At 38.6% G+C, this 23485-nt stretch overlaps 1 protein-coding gene across 1 annotated transcript in view; it reads left to right on the top strand.

The window, feature by feature from the left end:
• The window catches only part of PDSS2 (decaprenyl diphosphate synthase subunit 2), a 258188-nt gene that overhangs the window by 129564 nt on the left and 105139 nt on the right, over positions 1–23485 (top strand). The window lies entirely within an intron of this gene.

Here is a 23485-nt window from a genome sequence, read left to right as displayed (position 1 = left end):
GAAAGAGAACGATCACTGGGGTGCAACCAAAAGTAACGTGGTCTTAGAAGTCTCTATAAAAACGAGATACTTATGCTCAGAACTATTTGGGGTTTGAAGCCAACGTTTGCAAACTTAACGTATTTTGTAAAGCTAATGTATTTTCTGAGGTGATCAGGAGCTATTTTCAAATATATCTGTTTCTGTTTATTATGCAGAAAAATTTCACAAATTGGATTATGAAATTCATCTCTGTGATCCTCTTTGATTATTTAATATCATATAATCAAATTAATTGATTTTTAATATTGCTTGTCAAATACTAGTTCAATTTTTTAAAATTTCTGTGTATTGAATATCTGCATACCATATACATATCTGAAAGAGCACTAATAAGTTATAATTTCTGGAACATATACATTCCAGCACAATATAAGAATGATTATTCTGTGCCACCTGATTTTGTCACTAAACAGAAATTTTTGGAGAAACTTCCATCTAGAAAACTTACGCTTAAATTATTTTATCTGCTCCTTGGGGTAGCATTATATATAGAAAAGATTAGAAGATAAAGATTGTACTCCTAGATACAATGGATGACTGCCTGTATGGCCTTGAATAAAGTACTTAGAATTTCTGGACCTAGATTTCTACCTCTGTAACTGAGACAGCAGAATTGGATAATGGGCATCCAAGGTCCTCATTATAATTCTTTTCTGAAAAAAGTCCTAAATTTGGTGTTTGGCTTTCAAAGGTCTAAGAACCATGTCAAGCCCCTTCCCACAATAGTATAGGTTTCTGGAACCATGTTTTAGCCTACTCTGTATTCCTCGTGCCTGCGTAGTACCTGTCAGGTAACAAGTACTTACTAAATGTCTCTTGAATGAATAAATAGAGCTAGAGAACTAGTCCCACTTTGTAAATGTAAAAATGGGAAAAAAAAGACATTCATTATCTGTCTACCCGTTTAAGCAATCAGTGTAATTAGGAAAAAGCCTTGTCTGTTACCCAGCCGATAGTTAGTATTCCATAAATCTTTATTGCTTGCTCAATGAATGAAGTTTACTTCCTCCTGACAAAAGTCATATGGAATACCTGTTGTTTGGCCCATTTTCAAACAAGAGAAAACCGAGATTTGGGAGGGATGAAATAACTTGTTAAGGTTTTGCAGGTCATAGGAAATGAAGCCAGGATTTAAAACCAGAGCTTTCTGATAACAAAAGTCACTATTTAGATAAACTTAATTCATCGTAAAGTATAAATAACTCATAATTATTCCCAAAAGTTCTGATGTGAGGAGGCAAGATTAGAATAGGAAGACACATACTTCAAGTGTTGTGGGAAGATAGGAACACAGAAATCAAGCTTACCACCTTTCTGGAGTGGTACCTGGCCCAACCATTGAGATTACTTGCAATTCTTAGCAGTTTTCTTTTCAAGTAGGTGAGGTATCAATATGAAAAAAGTATTTTCTTTGCTCATAAAACAAACTTAATGAGTATAGAAGAAAAAACCCAGGATGGGAGTTAGGGCACCTGAATTTTAGTTCTAATATCTACAACCCATGGGACCTTAAGTAATTCAGTAGACCTTTACAATCTACTGATTCCTCATCTGTAATACAGATGTGTTAGTCTAGATCAGTGAATTTTTACAAAGATTCATAGAAGAACTTCAAGGGCTGGACAGGGGTAGGGAGTGGGGATTGAACTAGAGAGTTGGCAAAGGATTGCCCATCACCAAGGGAGGCATCCAGAAGTCCAGGGGACTCTGTGGTCTATACGAAGCCCAGGATGCCCCTGTAAGAATGCCTGTGGTACTGTAATGGCTGACTCCCTGTCACCACAGGTTCAGGTCTTGCTGCTCTGTAGGTGCCTCACTCCTGACATGTACTAACGAGATAATTGGGATATAAAGTTTCCTCTCAAGCTTTATTTTAATTGAAAGGTGAATTGATTTAAAAGCAGTAATAATGTTTATTGAGCCCTTACTATGTGATGTTATTGTTCTAAGAAGTATACATACAGTCATCTGATGCCCACAACACTGACATGTGCTTTTGTTATCCCCATTTTACAGATGAAAAGACTGGGCACTGAGAGTGGTTGAGCAAATTGTTCAAGATCACACAGCTAATAAATGGCAGAGCTGAGATATGGATCTAGGCAGTCTGGCTATAGAATCTGCACTCTTAAGCTCTTTGCCATAAGTTGTCTCTAAACAAATCCTAAAAGAGAATTTGAAGATAAGATTTAAAGAAAACCTTAAATACATAAGAGTATATGTGGTATATGCAGAAATGACTGCATACTTGAGTATGATGCTTGAATATCTAAAGATCATAAATGCTGCTTTGGAGCATTGCCTTTTGCAATTCCCAGATAAACCTGAATTTCAGATTCCCTGAAGAAAGAATCTGAGTGCCCTTAATTAGGCCAGGTGCTCAGCTCTAGGTCACTCAGTCAGGGTAGGGGAGACTGAGGCCACATAGAAGAGACATGACAGCTACTGCCCACGTTATGATCTCAGTAGGGGATGAGGAGGCAGCATTTCCAGAGAAAAGGGAATCATTATCAGGGTGATCACCCAAAAGGTGTTCACCACAATAATCAATTGGCTAAGTCTGGGCTGACTTCAGGACATAGCTTAGAATTGTTTTTCTTCCCTGAGTCTCTGACATGAAGCTTATGTCCTTGTCATTTCAGAGACTCATGGAGAAATTATGGACTGCCACAAACCAGATCATTTTTCTTTTTATTTTGAAAGTAGCATAGCCCGTTTAGCAATATCTAACACAATTTCACTTCTTAGGGGGTTTATCCTACAGAAATACTTCCACATTATGCACATAGATATATGTATGAGGATGTTCACTGAAATATTGTTTATAATATGAGAAAATAGGAAATGACCTAAATATTTAGTAATGGGGTCTGGAGAACATTATGGTATATCCATAAATATCTATCATTAAAAAGAATTAAGTAGTCCCATATGTAATGACAAGAAAATTCTACAAACTACCTTAAGTGAATAAAGCAAGTTACAGTACAATATATATACAGTATGAAACCATTTTTATAGGAAAATGCATGGCATTTGCTCTGTTTGTAAATGCATTGCATTTGCTGTATGTTTATAAACATGTTAAAAACATAGCAGAAGTCTGAAAGAAAATATGCTAAACTGTAAGGGAGAGAACTTCTGGGGAAGAAAGTAAGATGGAGGGATAATGAACCTGGTAGGACCCCACAGGAATATAATTTTAAATTTGCTAGTAAGCATACTAAAAATGTAAAAGAAAATGTGTTTAATTAATGTTAACAATATATTTTATTTAAACTAACATAGCTAAAATATTATCATTTTAACATCTTCAATATAAAGCACTTATTCTTGAGATTGTTAAAAAAATTTGACTGTCTTTAATGCTTAAGGACATCCCAGTTCAGACCAGCGATGTTTTCAGTGCTTAATAGCTGCATGTGGTTAGCGTCTATCACACTGAACAGCTTATCTCAATATACTTTTGTATTGTTTTGATTTTTTTACAGTAAGAGTATTTTCTCATCTGACTTGTATGATTTATTTTTGTAAGTAGACCATTTAATTGCTGTGATGTTTTAAAGATGAGTTTTAATCCTACCTTTTAATCTTCCTGTACCACTTTTCTATGAAAAAGAAATTTGGATGGCATGCTTGTTTCACTTGAAATCAGTAGTCATGGATTTTCATTCCAGTGAACACACATTAAGTCCATATTGGAATTAAATAAAGTAGTACAGTTTGAAAAAACAAATGGAGATAGATTTTTATCGCATCTAAACTGTGATTCACAGAGTTTTTCATTACTTCTTATGTATGTATTACTCCTTTCCTTGCAGCTTTCCTGTGGCAGCCTTTTGAACATTTCTGTTGTTTCTTTGGATGTAAACAGAAACACACTAATGGAGAAATTGAAACTTAAAGGTTGCCTGGGGTGTGGGGTGTGATTATAAAGTAATATGGTTTGTTTGTTTGTTAATTTATTGGTGAATAAACAAACTATACATTTGTCTTTCAAAGTAATTTGCTTGAAAGCTGTATATGGATACCATTTTCTGCATATGTCCTTTGAGATACCTTATAGTGAGTTTTTTAAAAACAAGCATTACTTTCAGATACCTAATAGATCTGTCATTTATATTTGGCTTTGAAGAACATGTATATCATGTGGACAATTTCACTCTTTGTCACAGATTGTAATATTTTTTCAGTAAAAGTATGTTGACATTTCCATTTTATAATTGTTGCTCTTTATAATTAATTTCATTTAAAATTTTTAAGACTTGAAAAATTAAAACAAAAATCAAGACAAATAGCCTAAATTAAGAATGACTCTAAATAAACATAAGGTTTATTTTTTAGGGTGATGGAAATGTTCTAAAATTAGGTTGTAGTGATGGTTGTACAACTCTGTAAATACTAAAATTCAGTGAATTATACAGTTAAAAATAGGTGAATTTTATGATATATAAATTATATCTCAATAAAGCTGTTTTTAAAATGAAGATAAAGTAGGCTTCAGTGAACTATAGTCTGAAAATAATTTTATGCATGGTAGCAAGAGTATTTTGTAGGATCTAATTGTTTAAAGTGGTATTTAGAAATGCCATTTGATTTTTAAATATTCCTTTCATTTAACGTTCAGATCGTATGTCTTTCCCAATCTTGGGTAGTATTTCCTGTAGAGGCTCTCTGGCATTTCTTTCCCCTGTGTAAATCTATTTCTTCATCTGTACAATAGGGTTAATAACTAAACTTGGTGAAGATTAAATGAGATTCTATTTTTTTTTTTTTTTGCGGTACGCAGGCCTCTCACCGTTGTGGCCTCTCCCGTTGCGGAGCACAGGCTCCGGACGCGCAGGCTAAGCGGCCATGGCTCACGGGCCCAGCCGCTCCGCGGCATGTGGGATCTTCCCAGATCGGGGCACGAACCCGTGTCCCCTGCAACAGCAGGCGGACTCTCAACCACTGCGCCACCAGGGAAGCCCGAGATTCTATTTTTAAAAACTCATAATATCTGGGATGTAGTAGGTTATGAATTGTGCATACTGAGTACCTGTCCATGATTTTTATTGTCTGTAGTTTAAACATGTAGGGGAACCACTCTACTTTTATTCACAAAATATTTGGGGGAACATTTAGGATCTGTGACTCTAGATTCCTAGGTTGATTAGATAGCAAGTGTAAGCAATCGAATTTAAAGCATATCACTTTATATCCTATACCTGACACGCTTTTTTCATAGGAAACAAATCTTTGCCCCATTATGCTCACCTTACCTTCACATTTCCTGGCCTTAGACACATTTCATGGTCTAAACGAAGCCTGCCAAAGTTGCCTTTTCAGACATCATTGCCTCCTGTTATTCAGTTGGAGAGGTCTTTGCAGAATGACATTTCCATCCCACAGTGCTTCCTGTGCCCCATTTAACATGCAGCCTTTACATTTCTCCTAACCCCTACTTGCTTTCCTATCATGAACAATTCAGAACTCACAGAGCCCTGCCAATAGGTATTGGGCCCAGCACTAAAGTTCAGTAATGATTCTGATTCCCCATATTTTTAAACAATCTCCAAGATTCACAGGTAAAAATCTGCTTGTCTTCTTCGTTTGCCATCACACATTCTTCCTTTCATCCCTCCTAAAACCAAACTATGCATGGCAACTCCAATTCACCAAATATTTTTAGCTTTCTCCTATTTTAACGTAGCTCCCAAGCATTTTCTGGTGTATTATCTGGGTTTCACTGGACTGTCATTTCTCCCAGTCTGGTTGAGCCTGTAGCAGATTTCATAGCTAAATGATGAACCTTCGAAGAAGGAGGTTTGTAATGAAAATGGAAACACCAGCGTGCTCTTTGTAATCAGTTCTTTAATCCTCCACCTGCCATAATGTAGAGACGGCTCATAATTATCGGAGCAGAGAACCAAACTCCTGTACTGCGGCAGAAAGAATGAGCACTGTGGGAGGGCAAGTGACAGAATCTACACTCCAGTGGGGAGGGGGACAGGTATTTTGGAAACTTTGACACAGAATCAGATGTATTTGTATAACCTTTTCATGTAGAAATGTGCTGCAGTCAGAGAGGGGGTTTTGCTTTTCTTTATTAAAAGCTTATTAAATGAAGAAATAGGACAGTCATTTTGCTTCGGTAGATGGGGGTCAGAGAGGCGGGTCTGATCTCCTCAGGATATTAATGTCTGCCTTCAACTGGGGTAAATGAGCCGTCACTTGAGTTACAGGCAGCTTTATGTGCTCATCACTAAGGATTCCCATATGTCCAGGGAGCTGTAACAGTAAAAAATGTCAGAGCTCAGTGGTAGAGTGCAGAGGGCTCTCATTGGAATTCATGTCAGGAAGCTCAGCTCAGTCTGCCCAGAGCAAATCTGTTTAATGTTGATCAGCTGTCCATCTGATAAACTGAACTGATACGGGCATTCCCTCCGAGGCTGCCCTGACAGTGACAGCCACAGCACCCAGATGTCTTATTAGGCTTTTTTGGTAGTCTTAAGTATTTTTAACCCCTTTTGTGATACCCAAACAAAAAGTACTTTTAGAGACCTAGATAAGGCAGCCTAGCAAGGTTTGCCCTTTTCTTCTCTGGCAGAAAAAAGCCCAGCTTAAACTGTTTCCAGAAACCACATACTTATTTAGCTACCTCTCCTCATAAAAAGCATCTAGTTAACCAGTAGGATAATTATGTGTTGACAGTGTCAAGTAGTGTCTAGTTATTCAGAATAATGTTTCTTAAAATGTTTTTAGGGACTTCCCTGGTGGTGCGGTGATTAAGAATCCACCTGCCAACGCAGGGGACAGTAGTTGCAGCACGCGGGCTCTAGAGCGCAGCCTCAGTAGTTGTGGCGCATGGGCTTAGGTGCTCTGCAGCATGTAGCATCTTCCTGGACCAGGGATCGAACCAGTGTCCCCTGCATTGATTGGCAGGCAGATTTGTTTTTTAAACATCTTTATTGCAGTATAATTGCTTTACAATGGTGTGTTAGTTTCTGCTTTATAACAAAGTGGATCAGCTATACATATACATATATCCCCATATCCCCTCCCTCTTGCGTCTCCCTCCCCCCTCCCTATCCCACCCCTCTAGGTGGACACAAAGCACAGAGCTGATCTCCCTGGGCTATGCGACTGCTTCCCACTAGCTATCTATTTTATATTTGGTAGTGTATATATGTCCATGCCACTCTCTCACTTCGTCCCAGCTTACCCTTCCCTCTCCCCATGTCCTCAAGTCCATTCTCTATGTCTGCATCTTTATTCCTGTCCTGCCCCTAGGTTCTTCAGAACCTTTTTTGTTTTTTTACATTCCACATATATGTGTTAGCATATGGTATTTATTTTTCTCTTTCTGACTTACTTCACTCTGTATGACAGTCTCTAGGTCCATCCACCTCACTACAAATAACTCAATTTCGTTTCTTTTTATGGCTGAGTAATATTCCACTGTATATATGTGCCATATTTTCTTTATCCATTCATCTGTCGATGGACACTTAGGTTGCTTCCATGTCCTGGCTATTGTAAATAGAGCTGCAATGAACATTGTGGTACATGACTCTTTTTGAATTATGGTTTTCTCAGGGTATATGCCCAGGAGTGGGATTGCTGGCTCATATGGTAGTTCTATTTTTAGTTTTTTAAGGAACCTCCATACTGTTCTCCATCCTGGCTGTGTCAATTTACATTCCCACCAATAGTGCAAGAGGGTTCCCTTTTCTCCACACCCTCTACAGCATTTATTGTTTGTAGATTTTTTGATGATTGCCATTCTGACTAGTGTGAGGTGATACCTCATTGTAGTGTTGATTTGCATTTCTCTAATGATTAGTGATGTTGAACATCCTTTCGTGTAATTTTTGGCAATCTGTATATCTTCTTTGGAGAAACGTCTATTTAGGTCTTCTGCCCATTTTTGGATTGGGTTGTTTGTTTTTTTGTTATTGAGCTGCATGAGCTGCTTGTAAACTTTGGAGATTAATCCTCTGTCAGTTGCTTCATTTGCAAATATTTTCTCCCATTCTGAGGTTTGTCTTTTCGTCTTATTTATGGTTTCCTTTGCTTTGCAAAAGCTTTTAAGTTTCATTAGGTCCCATCTGTTTATTTTTGTTTTTATTTCCATTTCTCTAGGAGGTGGGTCAAAAAGGATCTTGCTGTGAAGTATGTCACAGAGTGTTCTGCCTGTGTTTTCCTCTAAGAGTTTTATAGTGTCTGGCCTTACATTTAGGTCTCTAATCCATTTTGAGTTTATTTCTGTGTATGGTGTTAGGGGATGTTCTAATTTCATTCTTTTACATGTCACTGTCCAGTTTTCCCAACACCACTTATTGAAGAGGCTGTCTTTTCTCCATTGTATATTCTTGCCTCCTTTATCAAAAATAAGGTGACCATATGTGCATGGGTTTATCTCTGGGCTTTCTATCCTGTTCCATTGATCTATATTTCTGTTTTTTTGCCAGTACCATACTGTCCTGATGATGGTAGCTTTGAAGTATAGTCTGAATTCAGGGAGCCTGATTCCTCCAGCTCCATTTTACTTTCTCAAGATTGCTTTGGCTTTTCGGGGTCTTTTGTGTTTCCATACAAATTGTGAAATTTTTTGTTCTAGTTCTGTGAAAAATGCCAGTGGTAGTTTGATAGGGATTGCATTGAATCTGTAGATTGCTTTGGGTAGTAGAGTCATTTTCACAATGTTGATTCTTCCAATCCAAGAACATGGTATATCTCTCCATCTGTTGGTATCATCTTTAATTTCTTTCATTAGTGTCTTATAGTTTTCTGCATACAGGTCTTTTGTCTCCTTAGGTAGGTTTATTCCCAGGTATTTTATTCTTTTTGTTGCAGTGGTAAATGGGAGTGTTTCCTTAATTTCACTTTCAGATTCTTCATCATTAGTTTATAGGAATGCAAGAGATTTCTGTGCATTAATTTTGTATCCTGCTACTTTACCAAATTCATTGGTTAGCTCTAGTAGTTTTCTGGTAGCATCTTTAGGATTTTCTATGTATAGCATCATGTCATCTGCAAACAGTGACAGCTTTACTTCTTCTTTTCTGATTTGGATTCCTTTTATTTCTTTTTCTTCTCTTATTCCTGTGGCTAAAACTTCCAAAACTATGTTGAATAATAGTGGTGAGACTGGACAACCTTGTCTTGTTCCTGATCTTAGAGGAAAGAGTTTTTCAGTTTTTCACCACTGAGAACGATGTTGGCTGTGGGTTTGTCATATATGGCCTTTATTATGTTGAGGTAAGTTCCCTCTATGCCTACTCTTTGAAGGGTTTTTATCATAAACGAGTGTTGAGTTTTGTCAAAAGCTTTTTCTGCATCTATTGAGATGATAACATGGTTTTTCTCCTTGTATTTGTTAATATGGTGTATCACATTGATTGATTTGCGAATACTGAGGAATCCTTGCATTGCTGGGATAAACCCCACTTGATCATGGTGTATGGTCCTTTTAATGTGCTGCTGGAACCCCACTTGATCATGGTGTATGGTCCTTTTAATGTGCTGCTGGATTCTGTTTGCTAGTATTTTGTTGAGGACTTTTGCATCTATGTTCATCAGTGATATTGGTCTGTAGTTTTATTTCTTTGTGGCATCCTTGTCTGGTTTTGGTATCATGGTGATGGTGGCCTCATAGAATGAGTTTGGGAGTGTTCCTCCCTCTGCTGTATTTTGGAAGAGTTTGAGGATAGGTGTCAGCTCTTCTCTAAATGTTTGATAGAATTCGCCTGTGAAGCCATCTGGTCCTGGGCTTTTGTCTGTTGGAAGATTGTTAATCACAGTCTCAATTTCAGTGCTTGTGATTGGTCTGCTTATATTTTCTATTTCTTCCTGGTTCAGTCTCGGAAGGTTGTGCTTTTCTAAGAATTTGTCCATTTCTTCCAGGTTGTCCATTTTATTGGCATAGAGTTGCTTGTAGTAATCCCTCATGATCCTTTGTATTTCTGCAGTGTCAGCTGTTACTTCTCCTTTTTCAAATTCTATTGATTTGAGTCTTCTCCCTTTTTTTCTTGATGAGTCTGGCTAATGGTTTATCAATTTTGTTTATCTTCTCAAAGAACCAGGTTTTAGTTTAATTGATCTTTGCTATCGTTTACTTCATTTCTTTTTCATTTATTTCTGCTCTGATCTTTATGATTTCTTTCCTTCTGGTAACTTCGGGGTTTTTTTGTTCTCCTTTCTCTAATTGCTTTAGATGTAAGGTTAGGTTGTTTATTTGAGTTGTTTCTTGTTTCTTGTAGGATTGTATTGCTATAAACTTCCCTCTTAGAACTGCTTTTGCTGCATCCCATAGGTTTTGGGTCGTCATGTTTTCATTGTCATTTGTTTCTACGTATTTTTTGATTTGCTCTTTGATTTCTTCAGTGATCTCTTGGTTATTAAGTGGTGTATTGTTTAGCGTCCATGTGTTTGTATTTTTTACAGATTTTTTTCCTGTAATTCATATCTAGTCTCATAGCATTGTGGTCAGAAAAGATACTTGGTACAGTTTCAGTTTTCTTAAACTTATCAAGGATTGATTTGTGACCGACGATATTATCTTGGAGAATGTTCCATGAGCATTTGAGAAAAAAGTGTATTCTGTTGTTTTTAGATGGAATGTCCTATAAATATCAATTAATATCAATTAATCAAATATCAATTAATATCAATTTCTTGTTTAATATGTCATTTAAAGCTTGTGTTTCCTTGTTTATTTTCATTTTGGATAATCAGTCCATTGGTGAAAGTGGGGTGTTAAAGTCCCCTACTATGATTGTGTTAATGTCAGTTTCCCCTTTTATGGCTGTTAGCATTTGCCTTATGTATTGAGGTGCTCCTATGTTGGGTGCATAAATATTTACAATTGTTATATCTTCTTCTTGGATTGATCCCTTGATCATTATGTAGTGTCCTTCTTTGTCTCTTATAATAGTCTTTATTTTAAAGTCTGTTTTGTCTGATATGAGAATTGGTACTCCAGCTTTCTTTTGATTTCCATTTGCGTGGAATATCTTTTTCCATCCCCTCACTTTCTGTCTGTATGTGTCCCTAAGTCTGAAGTGGGTCTCTTGTAGACAGCATATATACGCGTCTTGTTTTTGCATCCATTCAGCCAGTCTGTGTCTTTTGGTGGGAGCATTTAATCCATTTACATTTAAGGTAATTATCAATATGTATGTTCCTATTACCATTTTATTAATTGTTTGGGTTTGTTTTTGTAGGTCTTTTCCTTCTCTTGTGTTTCCTGCCTAGAGAAATTCCTTTAGCCTTTGTTGTAAAGGTGGTTTGGTGGTGCTGAATTCTCTTAGGTTTTGCTTGTGTGTAAAGGTTTTAATTTCTCTGTTGAATCTGAATGAGATCCGTGCTGAGTAGAGTAATCTTGGTTGTAGGTTTTTCCCTTTCATCACTTTAAATATGTCTTGCCACTCCCTTCTGGCTTGCAGAGTTTCTGCTGAAAGATCAGCTGTTAACCTTATGGGGATTCTTTTGTATGTTATTTGTTGTTTTTCCCTTGCTGCTTTTAATATTTTTTCTTTGTATTTAATTTTTGATAGTTTGATTAATATGTGTCTTGGCGTGTTTCTCCTCTTCATTTGTTTGGTCTGGTGGGTTTTTACCTTGCTCCTTCGTCTGCCGTGTGTTTCTCTTTCTTCTCATTTTGCTTAACTTACTGTGTTTGGGGTCTCTTTTTTGCAGGCTGCAGGTTTGTAGTTCCTGTTGTTTTTGGTGTCTGCCCCCAGTGGCTAAGGTTGGTTAAGTGGATTGTGTAGGCTTCCTGGTGGAGGGGACTAGTGCCTGTGCTCTGGTGGATGAGGCTGGATCTTGTCTTGCTGGTGGGCAGGACCGCATCTGGTGGTATTTTGGGGTGTCTGTGACCTTATATGATTTTAGGCAGCCTCTCTGCTAATGGTTGGGGTTCTGTTCCTGTCTTGCTAGTTGCTTGGCATAGGGTGTCCAGCGCTGTAGCTTGCTGGTCACTGAGTGGAGCTGGGTCTCAGTGTTGAGATGGAGATCTGTCCAAGAGCTTTCGCCATTGGATATTACATGGAGCTGGGAGGTGTCTGGTGGACCAATGTCCTGAATTCGGCTCTCCCACCTCAGAGGCACAGGCCTGACACCCGACGTGAGCGCCAAGACCCTGTCAGCCACATGGCTCAGAAGAAAAGGGAGAAAAAAATAAAATAAGAAATAAAGTTATTAAAGTAATAAATAAATAATGTTTAAAATTTATTTAAAATTTTTAAAAGTAAAAAAAAAAAGAAAGGAGCAACCAAACCAAAAAACAAATCCACCAATTATAACAAGTGCTAAGGACTATACTTAAAAAAAAAACAAACAAGAAAAAAACGGGGCTTCCCTGGTGGCGCAGTGGTTGAGAGTCTGCCTGCCGATGCAGGGGACATGGGTTTGTGCCCCGGTCTGGGAAGATGCCACATGCCGCGGAGCAGCTGGTCCCATGAGCCATGGCCGCTGAGCCTGCGCGTCCGGAACCTGTGCTCCGCAACGGGAGAGGCCACAACAGTGAGAGGCCCGCGTACCGCAAAAAAACAAAAAACAAACAAACAAAATTTTAAGAAAAACGGAGAGACAGAACCCTAGGACAGATGGTAAAAGCAAAGCTATACAGACAGAATCACACAAAGAAGCATACACATACACACTCACAAAAAGAGAAAATGGAAAAATGTATGTATATATCTATATATATAAAAAAAGGAAGAGAGCAGCCAAATCAACAAACAAATCTACCAATGATAATAAACTCTAAATACTAAACTAAGAATAAACATAAAACCAGAAACCAGTCAGTAGCATTCAGCAAACCCCAAGTCTACAGTTGCTCCCAAAGTCCACCACCTCAATTTTGGGATGATTCATTGTCTATTCAGGTATTCCACAGATGCAGGGTACATCAGGTTGATTGTGGAGATTTAATCCGCTGCTCCTGAGGCTGCTGGGAGAGATTTCCCTTTCTCTTCTTTGTTCGCTCACCTCCTGGGGTTCAGCTTCGGATTGCCCCCGCCTCTGTGTGTAGGTCTCCTGAGGGCGTTTATTCATGGCCCAGACAGGACGGGGTTAAAGGAGCAGCCGATTCGGGGGCTCTGGCTCACTCAGGCCGGGGGGAGGGAGGGGTACGGAATGCGTGGTGAGCCTGCGGCGGCAGAGGCCAGGATGACGTTGCAGCAGCCTGAGGCGCGCCGTGCGTTCTCCAGGGGAAGTTGTCCCTGGATCACGGGACCCTGGCAGTGGCGGGGCGGCACAGGCTCCCGGGAGGGGAGGTGTGGAGAGTGACCTGTGCGAGCACACAGGCTTCTTGGTGGCAACAACAGCAGTCTTAGCGTCTCATGCCCGCCTCTGGGGTCCGTGCTGATAGTCGCAGCTCACACCTGCCTCTGGAGCTCGTTTAGGCGGTGCTCTGAATCCCCTCTCCTCGCACACCCAGAAACAGTGGTCTCTTGACTCTTCGGCAGCTCCAGACTTTTCCCCGGACTCCCTCCTGGCTAGCCGTGGTGCACTAGCCCCCTTCAAGCTGTAGTCACGCCGCCAACCCCAGTCCTCTCCCTGGGATCCGACCTCTGAAGCCCGAGCCTCAGCTCCCAGCCCCCACCCGCCCCGGCGGGTGAGCAGTCAAGCCTCTCGGGCTGGTGAGTGCCGGTCGACACCAATCCTCTGTGTGGGGATCTCTCCGCTTTGCCCTCTGCACCCCTGTTGCTGCGCTTTCCTCTGTGGCTCTGAAGTTTCCCCCTGCCACCCCCCATATCCAGCAGTGAAGGGGCTTCCTAGTGTGCAGAAAATTTTCCTCCTTCACAGCTTCCTCCCTGAGGTGCAGGCCCCTTCCCTATTCTTTTGTCTGTTTTTTCTTTCTTCTTTTGCCCTACCCAGGTACGTGGGGAGTTTCTTGCCCTATGGGATGTGTGAGGTCTTCTGCCATGGATTAGTAGGTGTTCTGCACAAGTTGTTCCACATGTAGATGTATTTCTGATGTATTTGTGGTGAGGAAGGTGATCTCCATGTCTTACTCCTCCACCATCTTGAAGGTCTTCCCAGCAGGCACATTCTTAATCACTGTGCCACTAAGGAAGTCCCACAAATTTTGTTTTGTTTGGCTAATTTTTCTAGTAATAACTATTGTGATTCCTTGCTGAGTCCCAACATCCTCTGCTTTCTCAAGTATGAATACCACCACTGAAGGCAGCTCACCTCTCCATAGATTGGTTGGCAGGTATGGAGGGAACTAATTACAGAATCCATCATACTGAACTGTCGGGACTTCCCTGTTTTTTTTGTCTTTTCTTCCCCCTCACTTCCAGACCGTGTGTTTTCATAGCATGGCAAGATTCTAACATTGCTTGGTTATCTGATCTCTTTGAATGAGACCAGATGCAAAGACTTCTTGCTTTCTGCCTCTTTTCTATATATTCTAACTTAAAATGTCAGGTGAGCTTTCCTAAAAGAGATGCAGAGCCCTCAGTCCTTTTGAGTGATTGCTTAGTGTGTGTGGTCAGAGCTGGAAGTAAGACCTGGGCAATGTTTCAGCCCTTGAATCTGTGACTTGATCTCTATTTGGAAGTTACCATTACTGCAACCTACAGCTTTGAGATTTTGGGTTCAGTCACTGTTTTTAAAATCAGAATTCTCATTGCCAAATGAAGGAATGAAGCAAGATTAGTTTTGAATGCCATGGTCGTGGCAAACCTAAAATTCAAAGATATCAATGCGAGTAAGTGACACAATAGGAGAATCACTATGTTTCTGTAATTTTTACAATGAATTGAATAAATGTCTTAGGACTTTGGGCCTAGCTTACTTATTAAAAAGTAATATTTGACAAAGTTATCACCATGAAAGTTTCTTTCACCTGGCGTTAAAAGCATATACTTTTCCTTTTTATTACTGCTATTTTGGTATTTTTGAAGTATATTTTAGGAACTCTATTGCTCATATCAGCTTTCCCCTCTACTTTCTCCATTCTTTGCTCTCATGGATCTTTCTTTCTATGGGACCCTGGAGAGAGAAGCAAAACACAGATGAAATAACTAGTGTGTCAGATGACAATAAGTGCTATGGAGGGGAAAAAAAAAGCAGGAAGTAGAGATATAGAGTGCTGGCAGGAATGGGAAGGTTGCTGTTGTAAGTGGAGTAGTCAGAGAAGGCCCTACTTATCAGGTGCACTTTGAAGGGACCTGAAGGAAGCAAGTAACTAAACCTCGCAAATATATAGGGGCAGATTAGTCCAGACAGAGGAAGGGACAAAGGCCCTGTGGTAGGAACAGGCTTGGCTTGTTCAGGGAACACCAAGGAAGCTAATGTAGTTGGAAGAGAGTGAGCAAGGGGGAAGAGAGTAGCAAATGAAGTCAGAGAGTTAAGGGGTTAGAGGAGCAGGGGCAGATTGTGTTGGGCCTTGGAATCCATTGTTGGAACTTTGGCTTTTACCGAGTGAGATGGGGAGCCATTGGAGGGTTTTGAACAAAGGAGCAAAGTGGTGGACATCATCGTTTCTTCATCTTCCTGCTTGCCTCATTTCTAATCTTTTCATGTTTGCAAAGCTAATGGACTAAAAATATTATCTCATTATTATTATAATACTCCTTTTCCAAATTATTAGTTAAGCATCATTTTATATGGTTTTGACCATTTGTGTTTCTTTTGGAATTACCTCTTCATTTCCTTTCCCGTTTTGCTCTTGCGCTGTTTATCTTTTTCTTACTAATTTCTTGTCCAGCTTGGACAAGCTCCACACGTATTTTGAATATAATCTTCTATCTATTGTATGTGTTGCAAATATGTTATTTCAAATCAGCCTATATTTTATTATATAAACATTTTTGTATATTTCACTCAATTTTATCCATTATTTTCTTTATGACTTCATGACTTCCCATTTTATTTTGCAAGGCTTTCTCAGCCCAAGGTCCTAAGAATGTTTTCCTAAAGTTATAGTTTCGTTTTTCACATTTATATATTTGATCCAGCTAAATATATTTTTATCCTCAGAGTACGGTAGGTATCTAACTTCATTATTTTTTTCCTTTAATCGATAGCCAGTTGCCCCAACAGTTTTTGTAAGAATATTCCATTTTTTCCCTAACAATTTGAAATGTTATCTTTACCATAAATAATTTTCCAAATATATTTGGATCTCTTTCTGGAGTTCATTCCACTAATCTATTAGTTTGTTCTTGTGATATCACTATTCTTTTAAAAATTGCAATAGCTTCATAATAAGTTTTAAAATCTAGAGTGACAGGCCTCTTCCCAAATTTTCTTTGTAATTTTCAAATTTATTCTTCCCACATGAACATAAAAGTCAATTTTCCAACTTAAAAAAAAAAAACCTTTTAGGGCTCAAATAAAATGATTTTAAATAAATGACTCTTGCCTACCATTTTAATACTTTCAGAAACACCCGGAATTTTGTATATTTTGTGTTTTGGGTTTTAGAATCAGAGAACCCTGGGCTTCAACTCCAGCTCTGCAGTTTACCAGCTAGACTTGAGCAAGTTACTTAGCCTGCCCACCCAGCTTCCTTCTATACAATAGAGATAATGCTTACCTCAGAGAGCTGCTGTGAGTTTTACATTATTTTATTTATTAATCTGTTAATTGAATTATTATTATGCTTGCAAAATTATTTAAACTTGCTCGGCATACAGTAACTAATTGGCTTAAAGTAATTTAGTAAGTGGGAGCCATTTCTGCTGTTAGGCATTTTTAAAAATAGGATATTTGAAGTATTTTCAGATGAAATGATATGATGTCTGACATTTGCTTCAAAATAATCTGGAAAGAGAGTGAAAGGTGTATCCAAAACAAGATTAGGGTCCACAGAGGTTCTTTATGCTATATTTTCTACTTTTGTTATGTTTGAAAATTCCGAAAATAAAAAGTTTTTTCAAGAAATACATCTTTAAAAAGGAAAGCAAGGAAGGAAGGAGGGGAGAAAAAGAAAAAAGAAAATAAGAAAGAAAGAGAAAAAAGACTGTATTATCTTTTATCTCCTTTGCCTGTGGTGAAACACTATTGACTCTTCTATTATTTTAACACTAACTTAAACATGTAAAACATTTTAAGAAATTTCAAGTTAATATTAGGAACAATTTCTGATAATTAAAACTGTTCATCAGCAGACCTGGCTCCTGTGTAATTTGTTATTACTCATCCCTGGAAGGGGCTAATTGAGCTTAATTGACCTATGGGTCATTTCCAACTCTGATTCTATAAATCTGACTTTTTAGTTTATATCATTCCTTACCTTTTGAAACTCAGGATGATAGCTGTCCCCTTTACCTTTATAAAATTGATAGCTAAGTTAAGAGCTATTCGTTTAACAAATGTTTATAGGCAGGCTAGGGAAATAGGATAGTATCATTTACAGTGTTGTGAGGGAGAGAGAAAGCAGGAAGAAATATGGCTAACAAAATAATTACAGGGGCTTCCCTGGTGGCACAGTGGTTGAGAATCTGCCTGCCAATGAAGGGGACACGGGTTCAAGCCCTGGTCTGGGAAGATCCCACATGCCAACTAGGCCTGTGAGCCACAACTACTGAGCCTGTGCATCTGGAGCCTGTGCTCCGCAACGAGAGGCCGCAACAGTGAGAGGCACGCACACCACGATGAAGAGTGGCCCCCACTCGCCGCAACTAGAGAAAGCCCTCACACAGAAACGAAGACCCAACACAGCCAAAAAATAAATTAATTAATTATTTTTTAAAAAGTAATAATTACAACATAGTACAACAAATGACTGAGCTATGTTCGAAGGCTTTCAAGCGCAGAAGGAGTTAACTTTGGGAAAGTGAGGGAAGACTTCAGAGAAGTGACGCATGGGCTGATTCTTAAAAATTGTTTAAACAAAAATGTATCATTCACCCTATAGCAGCAAAAGTATGGCACATCTATACAATGGACCTCTGAAGAGATGTTAAAGAGAACTAGGTGATCCTTTATTTGTAAATAATGTAGAACTATCTCCAAGACGTAATATTAGGTGAATAAAACCAGAGTGCAGAAATATGAACGTAAAATGTCTTCTTTACCATTTTTGTGGTATAGCTGTTTGTTCTGTTTTGTTTTTTTGCCTGCGTTGGGTCTTCATTGCTCCACGCAGGCTTTCTCCATTTGTGGCGAGCGGGGGCTACTCTTCGTTGCAGTGCACGGGCTTCTCATTGTGGTGGCTTCTCTTGTTGCAGAGCATGGGCTCTAGGCGTGTGGGCTTCAGTAGTTGTGGCACGCAGGCTTCAGTAGTCGTGCCTCGCGGGCTCTAGAGTGCAGGCTCAGTAGTTGTGGCGCACGGGCTTAGTTGCTCCACGGCATGTGGGTTCTTCCCAGACCAGGGCTCGAGCCCGTGTCCCCTCCATTGGCAGGCGGGTTCCTAACCACTGCGCCACCAGGGAAGCCCCTGTGGTATAGTTTTTATTGACCATATCTTTTAGGAGTTTGACTCCAGCAAACAGTAGCTTAAAGGAATGCAGTGTTTATTTGTCTCAGATAACAAGAAGTCTAGAGATGGGCATGTCAGAGCTGGTGCAGCCCTAAGAAGTCATCAGGGGTCCAGGCTTCTCATTTCTTCCTGCTCTACCATCCTTAGGTTGGGGGCCCTCTTAGGATCCTTAAAGTTTCTATTGTGCCCCCAGGCAGCTGGGCCATAACCAAACAGGAGGAAGGGGTAAGCTCAAAATGCCAAAGGCATGCCATCTGAATCTGTTCCCTTATATCAGAAACTCAGTAGATTTATCAGAAACTCCACCTAGTGGACCTCTGCTTACATTCATTGGCCAGACTGTGCTACACAATCCCCTCTAGCCTCGAGGGATCTTGAGGAGGTATTTTTAAATGAGTACATTGTCTCTCCAGCTATAACTACCAGTATGTTAGTAGTGAGGAAGGAGAGAGTGAAGAGGTAACTAGCAATGTCTGCCATCTTATTTCTAAAGCTTAGGATGCTAAAAAAATTGGAGAATGGTTGGAAGAATATGGATCAAAGCAGGTTAAGTTGTTTAACATATAACTGAAAGAAAGTAATTTGGTGAAAATTCGTGTAAAAACATTGATTAATCCTCGGGGTTACATTCAATGTAGTAATTACTTCCTTACTCTGATTACTTAACATAAGCAGTATTCATTTGTGACTCTTTTCCAATCAAGATTTAGCATGAAAAATACCCAAGTACTAAAATATATATACATAAGATCCTATGAAGACTTTTATATAAGATAATTTTAAAAATCCAGTACATTGAAAGTTTACTAGATTGCTTTGGGTGGCTAAAATAGGAATAAGATAATGAAAAGGAAAAATTCCCAGATTCTTTCATATTGTCACTGCTTCTCTGCTGTATGCTAAATTAACTCTTGTGTAATGTGGGCTGAAGTTGTTTATCTAATGGTAAAATCTTAGAAGTTGAGAGCATCATACTAGATAGTGGAATTGCAGGACAGATTTCAAGATGACCGATCAGTTCATTTCTATTTCTGGTAGAAAAGTAGGTACCAATAATAGCAATAATTTTGTCTCTTTTTAACTATTAACTACCAGTCTAAGTAATGTTTTTTTAATCCCCGAATCTTAGAATTTTAGAGCTGAATCTTAAATTTTAGGACTGAAATCCCTGAACCTTAGAACTGGAAGAGACTGTTTCTCCAGTTCCCCTCCTTTCAGTGTTCAGAAGGCCAAGGGCCTGAGAGTTTAAGGGATTTGCCCATGACCTGTCTGTTATAGGTAGAGGTAGAACTGTTATCCAGATTCCTGACTGAGTTAAATCACTTGATTTGATTCTAACCAAATGATTTGGAAACAACTTGATTACTTTCCCTAGCTACTATGAACAAAAAGAGTCAAGTCTAGTCATAATATACTTTCTCCTAGAAATATTCTCTTCTGTAGTGCTTAGAACTAAGGATGAAAATTGGACAAGTTTGTGGTGGGCCTATACCAATCTTGGTAACATTGGTGACTTTGGCCCCCTACCACCATTTGCTATTCATTAGGTAAATAAACATTTTAAATTATCATTGGTCACTATGACAAGGTGGCTCTGAGTTCCAGCTTTGTCCTTTATAAACTGAATGTTCCGACCAGGTCTTTAACCTCCCAGACCTGCTGTAATTAGAATCACAAGTAGATAATATAAGTGAAAGTTCTTTGCGAATGGTGGGTACTGTACATTTATGGTTTTTCACTTTTATTATTACCACTGTTTTTGTTGTTTCTGGCCATGTGGCATTTAAAGATTGCCATTTGTTTAATGAATGCAGTTTTATGATTATAGATGTCTTTATTAAAAGCTCCCAATCATTCATTTTCATCCTTAGGGTAATTCAAAACACCTACAACTTCTGCTTCCCTGGTTATTACTTTCTTTCATAAGCTGAACTACATGAGAGATTTATCCAGTGCTTAACCCTTCTTGAGTTTTATACTTGCTCATAATCTCATTGTGCAATTTTTGTGAAATGTAGCTGCGAACTTTTTCGTAAGCTAGAATACATTTGCAGGGTACTAATAAAATATATTTTTATTCCTTTCTTTTAGTCACTCTTTTAAAGGATAGTTTTAAGTTTTAGCTCCCTTTTTAAAAATGTTTTCTGTTAACTTCTCAATAGTCTTATAAGGCTCCATCCTTGGTGATTTTCTTTGGGATGTAGTGAGGTTTTAATCTAAACCATGAATTTACTCTTTTGAGAAGCTGTTTAACTCACTGGTTCATCTTCTCCTACACCCCCAATTTGTAGTCAGATACAGTATGTACACGGGGTCATTTTTACATATTTTTACTTTTTTTGTTTTTGTTTGTTTTTTGAAGCAAGGGGAATAAATCAGAAATGTAATTTTTCTTTTGTATATGCCAAGTATTTTGGCTCCTTTATTTTATTGCATCTTTATGTAATTACTGTACTGTAGTTGTTAAACAAGTACTACATTTTTTTGAGAGAAGAGTCTCTTATATTTATTATTTGATTGTTTTATGTTTATTTGTCTCCTTGTCTAAGGCTGTTATTCTAGGTCAAATGCTTAAATTTCACTTTTAGGTCAAATCCTTTTGTTACTTGGGCCTTTGTTACAGCTTCCTCCACTGATCTCTCCACTTTCACTACCTACTTTTTAATATTTAGGTATATTTTCTATCTTTCAAGTTACCACAGACGAAAGTTTTGCGAGTTGTTTCCCTGCCTTATAACACCATATGTTTTTGCTCAATCCCCCAATAACAGTTTCCTCACTGCCTTTCCAGATTCTACTAAGACTTTGCCATTTCTTCAGCATTTACCTCTAGCCCCAAACATTCAGACTCAAAGCCATTGACACATATTTTAGGCTTTTGTTGCAACAGCACCCACTCCTAGATATACCGGTTTCTGTATCAGATAGCTATTGCTTCATAGCAAACTATCCTAAGATTTAGTGACTTGAAACAGCCATTTTATTTCTTACATTCTGGGGTCACTCGTGTGACTGCACTGGACAAGCCTTAATGCATAAACACTTAGAAGGCTTTACTTATGTCATGTGTGCTAATGTCTTTTTGGCCAAAGTAAGTCACATGGTGAAGCCCAAAGTTAGGGTGGAGGGAACTACACAGGAGCGTGGAAGCGAAGAGGCATGATTCACATGGGGCCATTTGTAACAGATTTCAGTGGATTTCTAGCTCTGTATTACTGTGTGCCTTTGGGCAAGTCATTAAACTGTGTACATCAATTTTCTCACCTATAAAAAGAGGTTAGTAATACCTATCATAGGGTGGTTTTGAGGTTTAAATTTTATAGTAATTGTTGATTTTTTATGATTATAAAAGTAATACTTTTGTTATAGAAATGTACAAACTATAGAAAAGTATAAAAAAGAAAACAAACATCTCTTGAAATCCTGTCTGATACAGTACTATACTATAAGCTCCTCAAGGGCCTTCTCTATTTTAATTACTGCTGTAGATATATATCTTGGTTCTTGTTCTGAAAGATAAGGTCCTTGAAGGAAGAGACCACATTCTATTCATCTCTGTAAATCCCACGGCTTTGCATTTAGGATTAAAAGTAATAATGCATAAAAGTGCTTAGCCTAATGTCTGGCACAAGTTATATTCCCACTCAAATTGGAGTTTTATTAGATACCAGTAAGAATTCTCATAAATCTTAAAGTTATACTGAGAACAGATTATCTAAATGGAACTGTAGAGGGTGGCCCTTACTGGTCAGCTTCTCTCTGGGGAATCCTGGTGACTCGTGGGATAGAGAATGGGGAATGGTAGAGAGAAGAAAGGTGTCAGGATCTGCTTATGGATCCCAAACTACTTGGTGGAAAGGCCTCTAATAAAAACTTCATTCAAGTGTCTTTGCGAGGGTGCTTGATATGAAGTTACACCAAACCCTCAGCTGCATTTGCCACAGTTTCTGTCTTCAGCTTCATGATGTTTCCCTGAGTTTGAAGCATTCAGCTAACAATGGCAAGGCAGAGACACCAGAAACGTACACCTGATTTCCATGACAAACTGGTAATACTAGTGGGGCCACTTTGTGTTGCTATATGGGTATATGCAGCAACACAAATTGGAATACCATGGAACCTGTCCCCTGCTAGCAGAGTCACCCCAAAAGAATGGAGAGATCAGTGATCATCAGTCATCCAGCTGGTATAATACTGAATTGCTTCAAAACCAACTCATAATTGATGCCAAGTAAAAGTACCATGTGCCCATTAAAATATGGCATGATTGAAAAAAAGTGCATTTGAAACCTTCAAAAACAAACCCCACGAAACTTCAAAATGCTAAGTGAAATAAGTCAGAGAAAGACAAATACTGTATGGTTTCACTTATATGTGGGATATAAAAAAAACAAAACAAAACCAAAAACTGAACTCATACATACAGAGAACAGATTAATGGCTGTCAGAGGTTGGGGTCGGGGGTGGGGGGGGGGGGGTGGGAAGGGAGACAAAATGGGTGAAGGTGGTCAAAAGGCACGAATTTCTAGTTATTTTAAAAAGAAAAGTCATGAAGATATAATGTACTGGGGATATAATGCATAAATGGTGACTGTGGTTAATAATACTGTATTGTGTATTTGTAAGTTGCTAAGATAGTAGATCTTCTCATCACAAGAAAAAAAAATTTGTGACTATATGTGGTGGCAGATGTTAACTAGGCTTACTGTGGTGTTCATTTTGCAATACAGCCCTCCCTTGATATCCACAGGGGATTGGTTCCAGGACCCACTTCAGATACCAAAATCCACAGATGCTCAAGGCCCATAGCTGGTCCTCCATATCTGTGGTTCCACATCTGCAAATTCAACCAACCTCGGATTGTATAATACCTAAGTATTTATTGAAAATATCCTCATGTAAATGGACTCACACAGTTCAATCCCATGTTGTTCAAAGGTCAACTGTATGTACAAATACCAAATCATTATGTTGTACACCTGAAACTAATATAATGTTATATGTCAATTATATCTC

Source organism: Lipotes vexillifer, unplaced genomic scaffold (assembly GCF_000442215.2).
Source record: "Lipotes vexillifer unplaced genomic scaffold, Lipotes_vexillifer_v1.1 scaffold515, whole genome shotgun sequence".
Taxonomy (NCBI): domain Eukaryota; kingdom Metazoa; phylum Chordata; class Mammalia; order Artiodactyla; family Lipotidae; genus Lipotes; species Lipotes vexillifer.
Note: the sequence above shows the minus strand (reverse complement) of the source record. Positions and strands in the feature narration are given on the sequence as shown.